Below are 12,174 nucleotides of genomic sequence, written 5' to 3'. Positions count from 1 at the left end.
CCCTTCCACAGAGAATTGTCACTATTTGACCTGTCTGGAAGCTCCCTGTAAAAGTCCCATTCATAGGGCATGTTTTTGTTTGACCGGACTCAGATCTTGCTCAGCAAGGAAAACCCTATTCGCAGGGCATTTGTTGAAACCACTCTGCAGCAATTATTTGACAGTGCAGCTGCATAAAGCAGCAATACCAGCTGAGGCAGGCAAGAAGGCGGGCAAAAAGTTAGAAGGAAAATCTGGGGCATGAAATGTCCATAGGGGGACTTTAAAAAGCTTTGACATGTTCCTGGGGATCTAGAAGGCTGCACACATGTGTGTGGCTGTGGGCATATCTAGAAGAAACCTGAGAAGACCCTACTCTCTAGGTCTAGCTGACCTTGAGGCTCTGCACTAGCAGGAAGTGAAAGCTAGGGCAGAGTTAGAAACTGCTTGAGTATTGAAGGCATGCCCCAATGCACACACAAAGCCCCTTGTCAAAGCATGGAAGACTTATTGGACTTTTTTGTAATTTTTCTACATAGGTTTCTCTTTCCTCTACTGGACTCCTCCCATTATGGCAAGTCTGATTCTTAGTCTGTGTTGATTCAGCAAATGCCATTTGGAAGAAAACAGGCTGATGATCTCAGCTAACATAAGATGTATTCTTCCTTCTCTGGAATTTTAGTTGATCTAGTTCTCTTGGCTTCCACAGCAATATGATGATTTTAAAAACATGATTTTGTGTAATTTATGCAGTTGTTTCTAGGTATTGCAACAGGAGCCGGCCACTACTTACTGCATTCCACCTGGAAGTAGTAGTCTCCGTACGGATGGAATGTGAAAAACAAAACTTTCAAACTTTGCAAGGAAAATACAGGAGAATATCTTTATGACAGTGGGCTAAGAAAGGATTTCTGAAGCAAGATACAAAACTCTTACTTATAAAAGAAGTTTAAAATATTTTAATCACCTTAAAATTAAGAACCTCTGTTCATGAAAAGACACTACAAAGAAAGTGAAAAAACATGTCTCAAACGTGGAGACGATATTTCCAACATAAGAGAGAGGTGTTAATTTATTTCTTGGTAGTAGTTGTATATTTTACAATTATTTATTAAGCAATTCATATTTGCTGTATGCCCTTTTCTGAATGTATGTCATATTTCATAGTGCAACTTTTTTAAACTTCTTTGGAAGTGATCATCTTTTTCGTTATATCAACATATGCAGCAATGTTATACACCCCTTTGAGCGGGAAGCCATTTCCTCCCTTAGGTGATTCTGTCTAAGTCTGTTGAGGCTCACATCTGTCTCACCATATTACCTTACCATTTTTCTCAAAAGGCAGCCTCATCTGCCCTGTTTGCTGGCTCCTGGGAGGAGCCCCATACACCCTCATACACTAACACCGGCAGGATTTGGGGATTCCAGATTTTGATATCTCTTCTCAAGTCACCATGTCAACTATGCATCTGTCCAGTGAAAACAGTTGTACTCATTGTCATCCTCCCCCCACTCGCCTTGCTCCTAGCTGTCCTGAGTTCCACAGCTGCACCATGGGTCCACAGGCCCTATCTGGTCCACAGCGGAAGAGGATCTTATTAAACCAGCTCCTTCTAAAGCAGGGGTCCTTACTCATTTTTATGTCACAGACCCCTTGGGCAGTCCATTGAAGCCCATGAACCCCTTTTCAGAATAATGTTTTAAATGCAGAAAATAAAATACATAGGAGTAAACCAATGATACTGAGTTAGAGTTTTTACATGAAAAGTTGACAATCTAGTAATTACGTGCTTCTTTATTAATGCATTAAATAACAAGATCCAATGGTGGATCCAATGGCATAATTTTGAAGTTGTGTAAGTATAAGTGATATTTTAAGTCATCTCCAACAACCATAATGTGACACGAAACCCCCCCCTTGTTTCACTGGTGACAAAGTCACACGTACTGTGTGTTGATACTACTGTGGTCTGCCGCCTCCGTTCATTACTAAAGTGCTAAATGTGAGTTGGATGTGAGCGAAAATAAAGATGCAAATTTTTCCCCTCCTAAATTCAGAGAAAAGAGCCCTGGTGGCGCAGTGGTAAAGCACTCAGCTGCTAACTGAAAGCTCGGCCGTTCAAACCCGCCAGCCACTTCGCCGGAGGAAGATGTGGCAGTCTGCTTCTGTAAAGATTACAGCCTTGGAAGCTCTATGGGCAGTTCTACTCTGTCCTATAGAGTTGCTGTGAGTTAAAATTAACTCCATAGGTTAAGAATGAAGTGAGAATGGGGACTATCCTCCACTAGGGCGTGCTGGTATTTTAGAAGGAGGAGCATACTCTTCCAGCTCATGGAGAGTAAACTGCCCATGACAGAGCCTTCTGCCTCTGTTCTGACAGGCCTCAGAGGTGGATTCATGCAATTTGTCTACTTTGCAGCCCCAGAGCATCTCCTCTCCCCTTCCACCCACCTCCAAACTCACACGTACGTCCTGTTGATCGTGGAGCACCACTCTTGGTGTAATTGTCCAGAGCTCACCCAAAAGGCCACCTGAGGTGAATCTCTGTGGACCAGAACTCAGAGGAGTGTGCAGACACAGTGGGTGACATGCGGGGCTGCCTAGGCCTAGGTGCTCCGCTATAAAGATGGTCCTGATTCCAGGAATCGGGGCCAGCAGGAACCCACAGGAATACTGCAGGCTCTGCTTGGGCCCCTGCCCCCCTGCCCTGGCTGGTGGGCATCCAGGGCTCGTAGGGATAAAAGCCAAGGAGAGAGCCACTTGCCTTCTGGAACATTCTCACCTCCAGATTTGGGATACCCTTGGGAGAGGATGAAGTTCTGCAAGTTGCCTGTATCTTGAGTGGTGATAATATGACCATTGGAGCTGCCTATTTCTCACCGGAGCCCTGGTGGTGCAGTGGTTAAGAGCTATGGCTGCTAACCAAAAGATCAGCAGTTCAAATCCACCAGCTGCCCCTTGGAAACCCTATGTGGCAGTTCTACTCTGTTCTAGAGGGTCGCTATGAGTCAGAATCAACCCAACAGCAACGGAGAATTTTTCATAGATTCCTGGGGCCTTCCTAATGCCTCTCAGAATAAGAGTAGAAACACCCTCCCTTTGGGTTTATTTGATCATATCACTATATCATCCTCCATGTGTGAAGCAGAGGAAAAAGCCATCCCCACCTTGTCCTCCCACTCCTCCCACTGCTCAGTGAGCCAGCTTTGAAATTACTTGAGAGGCAGTGTGGCTAACTGACCAAGAAAATAGGCACCGAACAATCTGAGTTAGATACCCTAGTCCTGTACACAGCTTGATGAAGGTAAACAGTGCCATTAAAAAGTACACAAGAAAAAAGGACCTGTTAGTAATGGCTATGGCATATATAATTTTGAAACAACAGCAAAAACCACCAAAAAATATATGTGCGCGTATATATGTATATATGTAGACATATATGTGTATAGGTATGTATATATGGGTGTATATATAGGTGTACGCACATGTATATGTATTTGTATAAGGATCTATGTGATTGTATGCACAAAATTCATATATATAATAAAGCACATAGAGGTGCAGTGATGGATACTTCTTAGACATAACCGAACACCTCGCAGGATTGGATTTCTGGGTTTGAAGGATTAGGACCATCATCTCTTGGGAAATCTCAGTCAACTGGCATAATATAATTCATAAAGTTATGTTCTACATCCTGGTTTGGTGAGTAGTGTCTGGGGTCTTAAAAGCTTGTGTGATCTCTACGCATCCTTAGTGAAAAAGAAGGGAATCAGAGACTCAAAGAAGAAACTAGTCTACAGGACAAATAGTCTGCACAAACCATGGCCTCATCCACCCTGACACTCGAAGAAGAACTCAATGGTGTCCAGCTACCACCACTGACCGTTCTAATCAGGGCCACAGTTAGATGGACCCTGATAGAATAGGAGAAAAACGTGGAACAGAACCTTGAATTCCTAAAAAGAAACCAAAAAAAAAAAAAAAAAATCAGACATATTGGACTGGTTGAGACAGGAGGGCTCCCTGAGACTATTGCCCTAAGATACTCTTCAGACCTTGAACAGAAACTAACCCCTGAGGTTACCTTGTAGCTAAATAGCAAATTGGCTCAAAAGATAACATCACCCTTAAGTATTATGCTCCTTTTAAAAATCACCTATATGAGACCACACAGTCAACAATTACTTTAAAACAAAGATGAGAATGTAAGGGGGCAGGGAAATTAGAGTCATGGAAACAGAACAACCAGAACGGAAATGAGAATGTTCACCCACTGTGAAGAATGTAACCAATGTCACCGAACAATTTGTGCAGAAATTACTGAATGGGAACCTAAACCGTTGTGTAAACCTTCACCAAAAACACAATAAAATATTATTTTTTTAAAAAAAGAAAAAGAGCGTACTCAATGTCACTGAACTGTGCATGTAGAAATTTTTGAAATGGTGTGTCTTCGGCTACGTGTATTTTCACCAAAAGAAAAAGGTTGAGAAGTTAGAGGGTTGACATGTTGTGGGGTTGTTAACCAATGTCATAAAACAATATGTGTACTACTGTTTCATGAGAAACTATTTGCTCTGTAAGCCTTCACCTGAAGTACAATAAAAAATTTTTTATCAAATTGTACACTTTAAATATATGCAATATTGTATGCAGTTATACCTCAATTAAAGCTGCTTAAAAATAAAAAATAAAAAGAAAGAAACCCCAGCCCTGCCACCTACTTCTTATTTGACTTTAGGCAAGTTGTTAAACCCTCTGTGTCTCTGTTTCTTCAACTCCAAAATGGAGATGATAATAGTACTCCCCTCATAAGGTTGTTATGTGGGTTAAATGAGATGATATACAGGAAAGTGACATGTATATCTGGTCTATAGTAAGTACCAAGTGAGACTTTGCTATTATTAATAATTAGCATCCATTTAATAAAATGAATAAAATACTTCAGGTAAGTCCTTCTATCCCTGCCTCCACTTAGCAGACAGACACTCCATTTTCTTTTTCATTTCATGACTCTTGTTTTTCTCTGAGGAACTAGGCTCTCTTTCCCTTTTTTTCAGAGTCCATTCCTTTTTGCCCTAGACTACTTCCAGGTCCCTTTCCCCTGAATGACCTCTCTTGGGGAGAGTAGTGGGACAAGCATTGGAGGGGGAGTCTGAGACCTGGTTTCTGATCCTACTTTTGAACATGTGTGGCCTTGCCCAAGTCAATTCCCCTCCCCTGAGCCTCAGGAAATGTCTAGGATCCTTTCTGCGGTGGATGTGACTTCCTCAGTCTTTTATACATGTCCTGCGTGTGTGTGTGTGTGTGTGTGTGTGTGTGTGTGTGTGTGTGTAGCTACTATGTTATTCAACTCTTAAAATGTCTTGACTTTTTATCTTCACTGTGAACTCTCTTGTAGAGGTCGAGGATACGGATCCCAGTGCTGGCTTTGCCACTTTCTAGCTGTGGGACTTTGGGAAAATTACTTAATCTCTCTGTGCTTCAGTTTCCTCATTTGTAAAACGAGGATGATAATACCTTTTTTCATAGCATTGAGGAGATTAGAAGAATTAATACCTGTAAGGCACTTAGAACAGGCTGGGTACATAGTAAGTGATCAGTTAAGTGCTGGCTATTATTATGATTTCTGGAACACTCCAAGCTGCCTTCTGGCTTATGGCCTTCATGTGTGCTGTTCCCCTTTCCTCTTTCTTCTCCTTCTCATCTCTCAGGTTTCAACTTAGATGTCACTTCCTCAGGGATGCCCAGCCCTGTGCCCAGCCCCTGGCCTATCCCAGCCTTTGTTCTACTCTCTTCTGGGGCTCCTGTGCTTCTTTGTAATGCTCGCTGGAGTTGCAATTAGATAGCTGCTTGTGTTACTGTTTGTTGAAAGTCTGTCTTTGATGCTAGGTTGTAAGCCCTATGAGAACAAGGACTGTCTGCTCAGTTACCACTTGTCCACCACAGTGCCTGGCATACAGGAGGCATTCACTAAGTGTTTGTGGACTAAATAAGCAACAGGGGCTTACAGCTGCAGGTGCATGGATGCCTGGGTGAGAAGCCACCAGGACTGTTGTCTGAATAGCAGACATCAACAGAGTTGCAGGCGTCTGACACTTTTTGGGAAGGTTTCTGGGTCCTTCATCTGTCCCTTTTAGACCAGACAGTCTGAGAGGGAATGCTTGAGGTGTCAAAACCTATGTTGTAGGTGGCCAGGTGGCCCTGAGACATCAATTGGCAGAAGTGATGGAATGTGTCCAGGAAGATGCAGCTGCCCTGCCCAAGAGAGACTCTGATCTCGTTACGCTAAATCGGCTGCATTCCAAGAATACCAGGGAGGGGATTGGGTCATGTCATACCTGCTTCTCAGGACAAACAAGCTGAAAGTTGGCGGGGAGGTGCCATAACTGCCAAGAGAAAGGAAGGGCCAGATGCATGGGCCAAAAAAGCCCCATGGCAGGTGGAGGTGGACATAATTAATGGAGCCCAGTGAGCAAGCCTGTTCTTGCCAACATGTCAAAACCGCATCCCAAGGAGCCCTGGTCTCGCTAGCTCCATCCCTGAGCAAGCAGAGTGAGAGTAGCTTGGAGTTGACATGCCAAGCAAATGTACAGCAGAAAGTCTCACAAGCCAGGGGTTTGGTCAGAGGCTCTGGTCCCTGTGGCTAAATCAGGATTATGTCTGTGCTGATTTACTTCCCAGCTGGGTTTCAGGAAAAGCCTCAAAAAGACCACTGGGTTGAGCCTGAGATTAACAGGAGAGGCCCAGCCTCCCTCAGGTTCCCCCTTTCTGGACAAATAGCTAACATGAAGGAGGAAAAGCCTCCCTTCCACAGTCCCCCTCTCGCAGGAAGCCTCTTTGAGTCCTGGGTCTAGTCTCAGATAAGTATATTTGTGTGGAGGAGAGAAAAGAGAATACTTTTTACAAGCTAAGCCCCAAGCCCATCAACAGCCAGCTTTGCTAGAAACGCCCAAAACAAGTTTGACCCTGGCCCAGTGGTTCTCAACGGTGGTGCTATTGCTTAATATAGTGGCATCTGGAAATGTGCGGACAAGTGTTTTTGTCGTCTCAATGGTGGGAGAGGCACTACTATTATTTAGCAGTCAGGGGCCAGAGATGTCAGACATCTGCAATGCATGACACATATGGGACAGCGTATACAACGAAGAATTGTTCTTCCTCCCTCACAACTTCTAAATGACCCAGTGGACATCCATGTAGATGAAAAATCACCTGTGTTTAGACCCTAATTTTATTTTGTCTATAAACATACACACAAAACCAGTTGCTACTGAGTCAGTTCTGACTCACGGCAACCCCATGTGTGCAGAATAGAATTGCTCCACAGGATTTTCAAGGCTGTGACCTTTTGGAAGCAGATTGCCAGGCCTTTCTTCCGAGGTTCTTTTTAGGTGGTTGAGGGCTTAATCATTTGTGCCACCCAGAGACTCCATGAACACAAAGGGTTTTTTTGTGTTTTTTTTTTTTTACATTTTTTAACATGCACCCCCTTTTCCCAAAGGGTAACTACTACCATGTGCTTTGTGTAGCTCACCACTTAATCAAGAATCATTGGCCAATTTGGAAAATTGTACTTCCCTGGGCAATGCCACTCATCCTGTATCAGACCTCATTTGTTCCTGTAGTCCTCTTGATAATTCTAGATATAGATGTGAGCGTTCGACTTTTTCACTCTGTCGTCTAGTGGAATTGTGTCCAAGCATTTACACATGGAAATACTTGTAATTTTACTATAAATGACTTGATTGTTATTCTTCTTTTATATCAAGGCATTATGTTGATGTGGGGAAAGAATTTACCGGTGTAGGAAGGCTATATCATCTACAAATTTCGTTTCAGAATGACAAGGGAAAGCATTATAAAATATTTGTTATAAAACACCCAAACCGTCCAAGTTCGGTCAATTCCGATTCATAATAAACCCACATAGGACAGAATAGAACTACCGCATGGGGTTTCCAAGGAGCGGCTGGGGGATTCGAACTGTCAACCTTTTGGGTAGCAGCCGAGCTCTTAACCACTGTACCACCAGGGCTCCAAAAGGAGAGTGCTTTTTTACAATAATTAAAAAAAAAAATCAACAACAACAGCAAAGGAGAGTGTCACGGAACCGTTTTCCAGTGATTGACACAGACTAGAGAAATATGCCACATTTTAGGTGATATTGCTATATACTTAAGCTCACGACCACAGCCGCAGCATTAACCAAATTGCACTGTTAATCAATGCCCGAAATTAATGGTGCAGGCGACCCAGAGGCCATTTTCTCTGCCTGAAGTGGTGTGCCTGCGCCACCTAGTGGGACATGGGAAAGTAGCAGATCTGTGAGAGAGATTAACCAAAAAAAACCCAACCAAACTCGGTGCCATCCAGTCATTCCGACTCGTAGCGACCCTAGAGGACAGAGTGGAACTGCCCCCACAAAGCTTCCAAGGCTGTAAATCTTTATGGAAGTGGACTGCCGCATCTTTCTTCTGCGGAGCGACTGGTGGGTTCCAACAGCCAACCTTTTGGTTAGCAGCCCACCGCTTAACCACTGTGCCACCCAGGCTCGGCGAGCTAGATTGCAGCGCTGTAATTCGCAGAAGGGTAACAATAATAACATGAATAACGATATCAGCCAACACTTACAGGGTGCTTACCACATGTCATCACTTTACATGTTTTGATTCATTTAATTCTCACAAAATCCTTGTGAAGTAGTCACTGTGATTCCCGTTTTTCACATGACGAAACTGAGGCACAGACAGGGTAAGTGTCTTGCTCAAGTAGCTAGGGAGAGGCAGGTTCGAGTTAGAACTCTGATGGTCTGGCTCCACAGTTGCTGCTCTTGCTCCACAATGGCCTTGCAAGAGACTACTCTCTAGGGGTCACTATTCTGAGAGTCAAAGATTATGCTGAGTCTGTGGAGCTATCAGCAGCCATTTATTTCAAGGCAGGAGAATTGCAAAGAGAAGGAGGAAGAATAGAAAGCTAAACCTAGGTATTAGGACATGGTAAGATCCAGAACAATCTTGCCAGTGTATGGACCCTAGAAATCTCTGTGAGTAAGTGTGAGGAGAAAGAGGACAATTCGTTCTTCTGGCAGATCATACCAGACCAAACCTATTGCCGTGGAGTCGATTCCGACTCATAGTGACCCTATGGGACAGAGTAGAACTGATCCATAAGGTTTCCAAGGAGCAGCTGGTGGATTCAAACTGCTGACCTTTCGGTTAGCAGCCGAGCTCTTAACCACTTCGCCACCAGGGCTCCACCTTTGAAATGGTTAAACCCTCAATTATGCTCTAGCTTCGTGAGGGCAGAGACTGTGTCTCCTTGTTCACTTCTGTATCACCAGTACTTACGCCAGGACCTGACAGGTATTGAATACTCAATAAATATTTTTTATGTAACAGATTTATCGAGATATAATTCACATACCATACAATTCACTCATTTCAAGTGTACAATTCAATGGCCTTTAGTACAATCACAGAGTTGTGCAACCATCACCACAGTACATTTTTATCACCCCTCCAAAAAACACCCATAACCTCCAGCAGTCATTCCTCATTTTCTCCCAGTCTTCACCCCCAGCCCTAGACAACCACCAGTCTGCTTTCTGTCTCTATAGATTTGCCTATTCTGGGCTTTTCATATAAATGGAATCGTACAATATGTGGTCTTTCGTGCCTGACTTCTTTCACTTAGCGTAATGTTTTCAAGGCTCATCCATATTATAGTATGTATCAGTACTTATTCTTTTTTATGGCTGGATAATGTTTTATTGTATGGATATATCACATTTTACTTATCTATTCACCAGTTAATGGACATTTGGGTTGTTTCCACCTTTGGGCTATTGTAAATAGTGTTGCTATGAACATTCATGTACAAGTTTTTGTTTGAACACCTGTTTTCAGTTCTTGAGGGTATATAATTACAAGTGGAATTGCTGAGTCATATGGTAACTCTATGTTTAGCTTATCGGGGAACTGCCAAACTGTTTTCCAAAGTGGCCACACCATTTTACATTCTCATCAGCATTGTATGAGGGCTCCGATTTTTTCACATCCTCACCAACATTTGCCAGTATCTGTCTTTTTTATTATAGCCATCCTAGTGGGTGTAAAGCGGGATCTAACTGTGGTGGGCCCTGGAGGAGCAGTGGTGGTGCAGTGATTAAGTGCCTGGCTGCTAACTGAAAGGTTGGAACCCATCAGCTGCTCTGAGGGAGAAAGATGTGGCAGTCTGCTTCAGTAAAGATTACAGCCTTGGAAACCCTGTGGAGAAGTTCTACTCTGTCCTACAGGGTTGCTATAAGTCGGAACAGACTCCATGGCAATGCGTTTGGGTTTGGTTTGGTTTGAATATGTTCCCAGACTGTTGGAGTTGGATGGGACCACAGCAATCATCTGGCCCAATTTGTATATTTTATAGGACAAGCAATGAAGGTGAAGAGAGAAGAAGTGAGCAAACCAAGGTCAAAATTAGTAATGGAGGCAATAACAGAACTTAAATTTTTCTTGAAGAAAGTATACTAAAGCCAGATGGCCAAAAAGATGAAAGGGTCTGAATGATGTTATCCTCTTAAAACCTAGAAGTTTCTGCAACTCTAAAAACCAGAAGACAAGGATTCAATAACTAATAACTGATGGTTATAGTTATATTCATCCATTTATGTTCTAGCCGCAGAGTGAAGTAAGCACTTTACATTCACTGCCTCATTTAATGCTAACAGAATTGTAAGAGGAAAGGGTTATGACCTTAGAATCCTACATCTAGCTAGTGTCAGTGTATAAGTTAACAGAGAGATTGTCAGACGCACAAAAAGTGCACCTCCCCTACACACTTCCTCCAGGGGTTACTCAAAGTACTATTTCAGTTGTGTGAGAAATTAATCAAAATAAGGAACTCAAGAATGAGGAAGACATCTGTTTAAAAAAATGACAATACACAATGAAGACAGAAAAACTGAGTTAACTGTTAATGCAGTTTGCAATCTCAATACACATGTCAAAAAGTAATTCCTGAAAGAGAAGACACTTGAGGTAAAGTATTAATAATGGCCTGAAGCTAGAATCCTAGTTTATGCCAGCAAACCTGCGCCCTATGGGAACCTTGAGCTCTGCGGAGGGCTCTCGGTGCTGGCTGCGCCTGAACTGTCTCAGGTACCGGAGCTTGGAGGAGCATACTGGGGAGTGGGCGCTCTATGCCCTTCCCAGACCTCTTCCTGCGTCTCGCCTGATGAACGTGGGGTTCCTTCAACCTTCCCTCAGGTCTTCTTCAACTTTTCTGAGTTTCAGGAGCGTGAATGACACATTCCCCTAGTTTTCAGTGGTGACAGTCTCTATTATCTGTTCAGTCTTTTCAGTGGTAATTGGGGGAGGCGTGTCTGCTCGCCATCTTGAAGCAAGGGCGAAAGGACCAGTTGAGCAGAGGCTTGAAGCTCGCCCTGAGGTGATGACGGTAGGGACATAATCGCCCGTCTTCGGACAAGATTTATCAACTCCCTCTGCTCCCACCACCCAGCACCTGGTCAAAAAATAAATAAAATAAAATACAAGTCCGAGATCCAACCCCCAGGGCAGCCAAAGCTAGAGTGCGTAGGATGGGTGGCCTTCTCTGGGGCGTTCGTGCTCCCCAGTTTATAGCTACCCTGTGCTCCTGTGCTCTGGATCAACTCTGCTGGAGCCGACGTGGCCGGGCGCTGGGTGGGAGCGAGTGGCGGGCTTCTGCCTGGGGTGGGCTGGGAAGCAGGGTGGCCGTGTGCTGAGGAGCCGCGATGGCCAGCCGGCCTGACACCACCTGGTGGAGTCTCGGGGAAGAATCTTAAAGGCGCGCGCTCCTCCGCGCCCCGCGCACACCGGTAGGAGCCGCCGAGAGCTCGCCTCCTTCTCTCATCGGCGCCTGGGGCGGTAAGTGCGGTCGGCCGGGCGGGAGTCCCGGACGGGCGGGGCCGCCCACTGCGGCGCCGCGCCCGGGAAGCTCCCGCCCGGGCTGCGGGCGGGGGGGCGCTCAAGTTTTGTGAACGCCGGGAAGGGCAGATGGAGGGGCGCAGAGCCTGCGCGGGAATGGCTGGGGGGCCGCGGACCAGGGCCGTCTGGGGGCGCCATTCCGGCCCGACCGTGGAGCGAGGCCCCGGCGCGCAGCGCACCCCCGCGCTCTTGGTGCCCTCTGGCCGCGGTCCCGGCGAGCCCAGCCTG

At 44.8% G+C, this 12,174-nt stretch overlaps 1 protein-coding gene across 1 annotated transcript in view; it reads left to right on the top strand.

Moving 5' to 3' along the window:
• The first annotated feature begins 11,640 nt into the window (after positions 1-11,640).
• Positions 11,641-12,174, top strand: part of NTN1 (netrin 1) — a 270,775-nt gene continuing 270,241 nt past the window's right edge. Inside the window, exon 1 of the mRNA XM_004376201.3 lies at positions 11,641-11,886. The gene's annotated coding sequence lies outside the window, so the exon portion shown is untranslated. The remainder of the gene's footprint in view (positions 11,887-12,174) is intronic.

This window comes from Trichechus manatus, unplaced genomic scaffold (assembly GCF_000243295.1).
Source record: "Trichechus manatus latirostris isolate Lorelei unplaced genomic scaffold, TriManLat1.0 scaffold00040, whole genome shotgun sequence".
NCBI classification, from domain to species: domain Eukaryota; kingdom Metazoa; phylum Chordata; class Mammalia; order Sirenia; family Trichechidae; genus Trichechus; species Trichechus manatus.
This window is presented reverse-complemented; position numbering and strand designations above follow the sequence as displayed.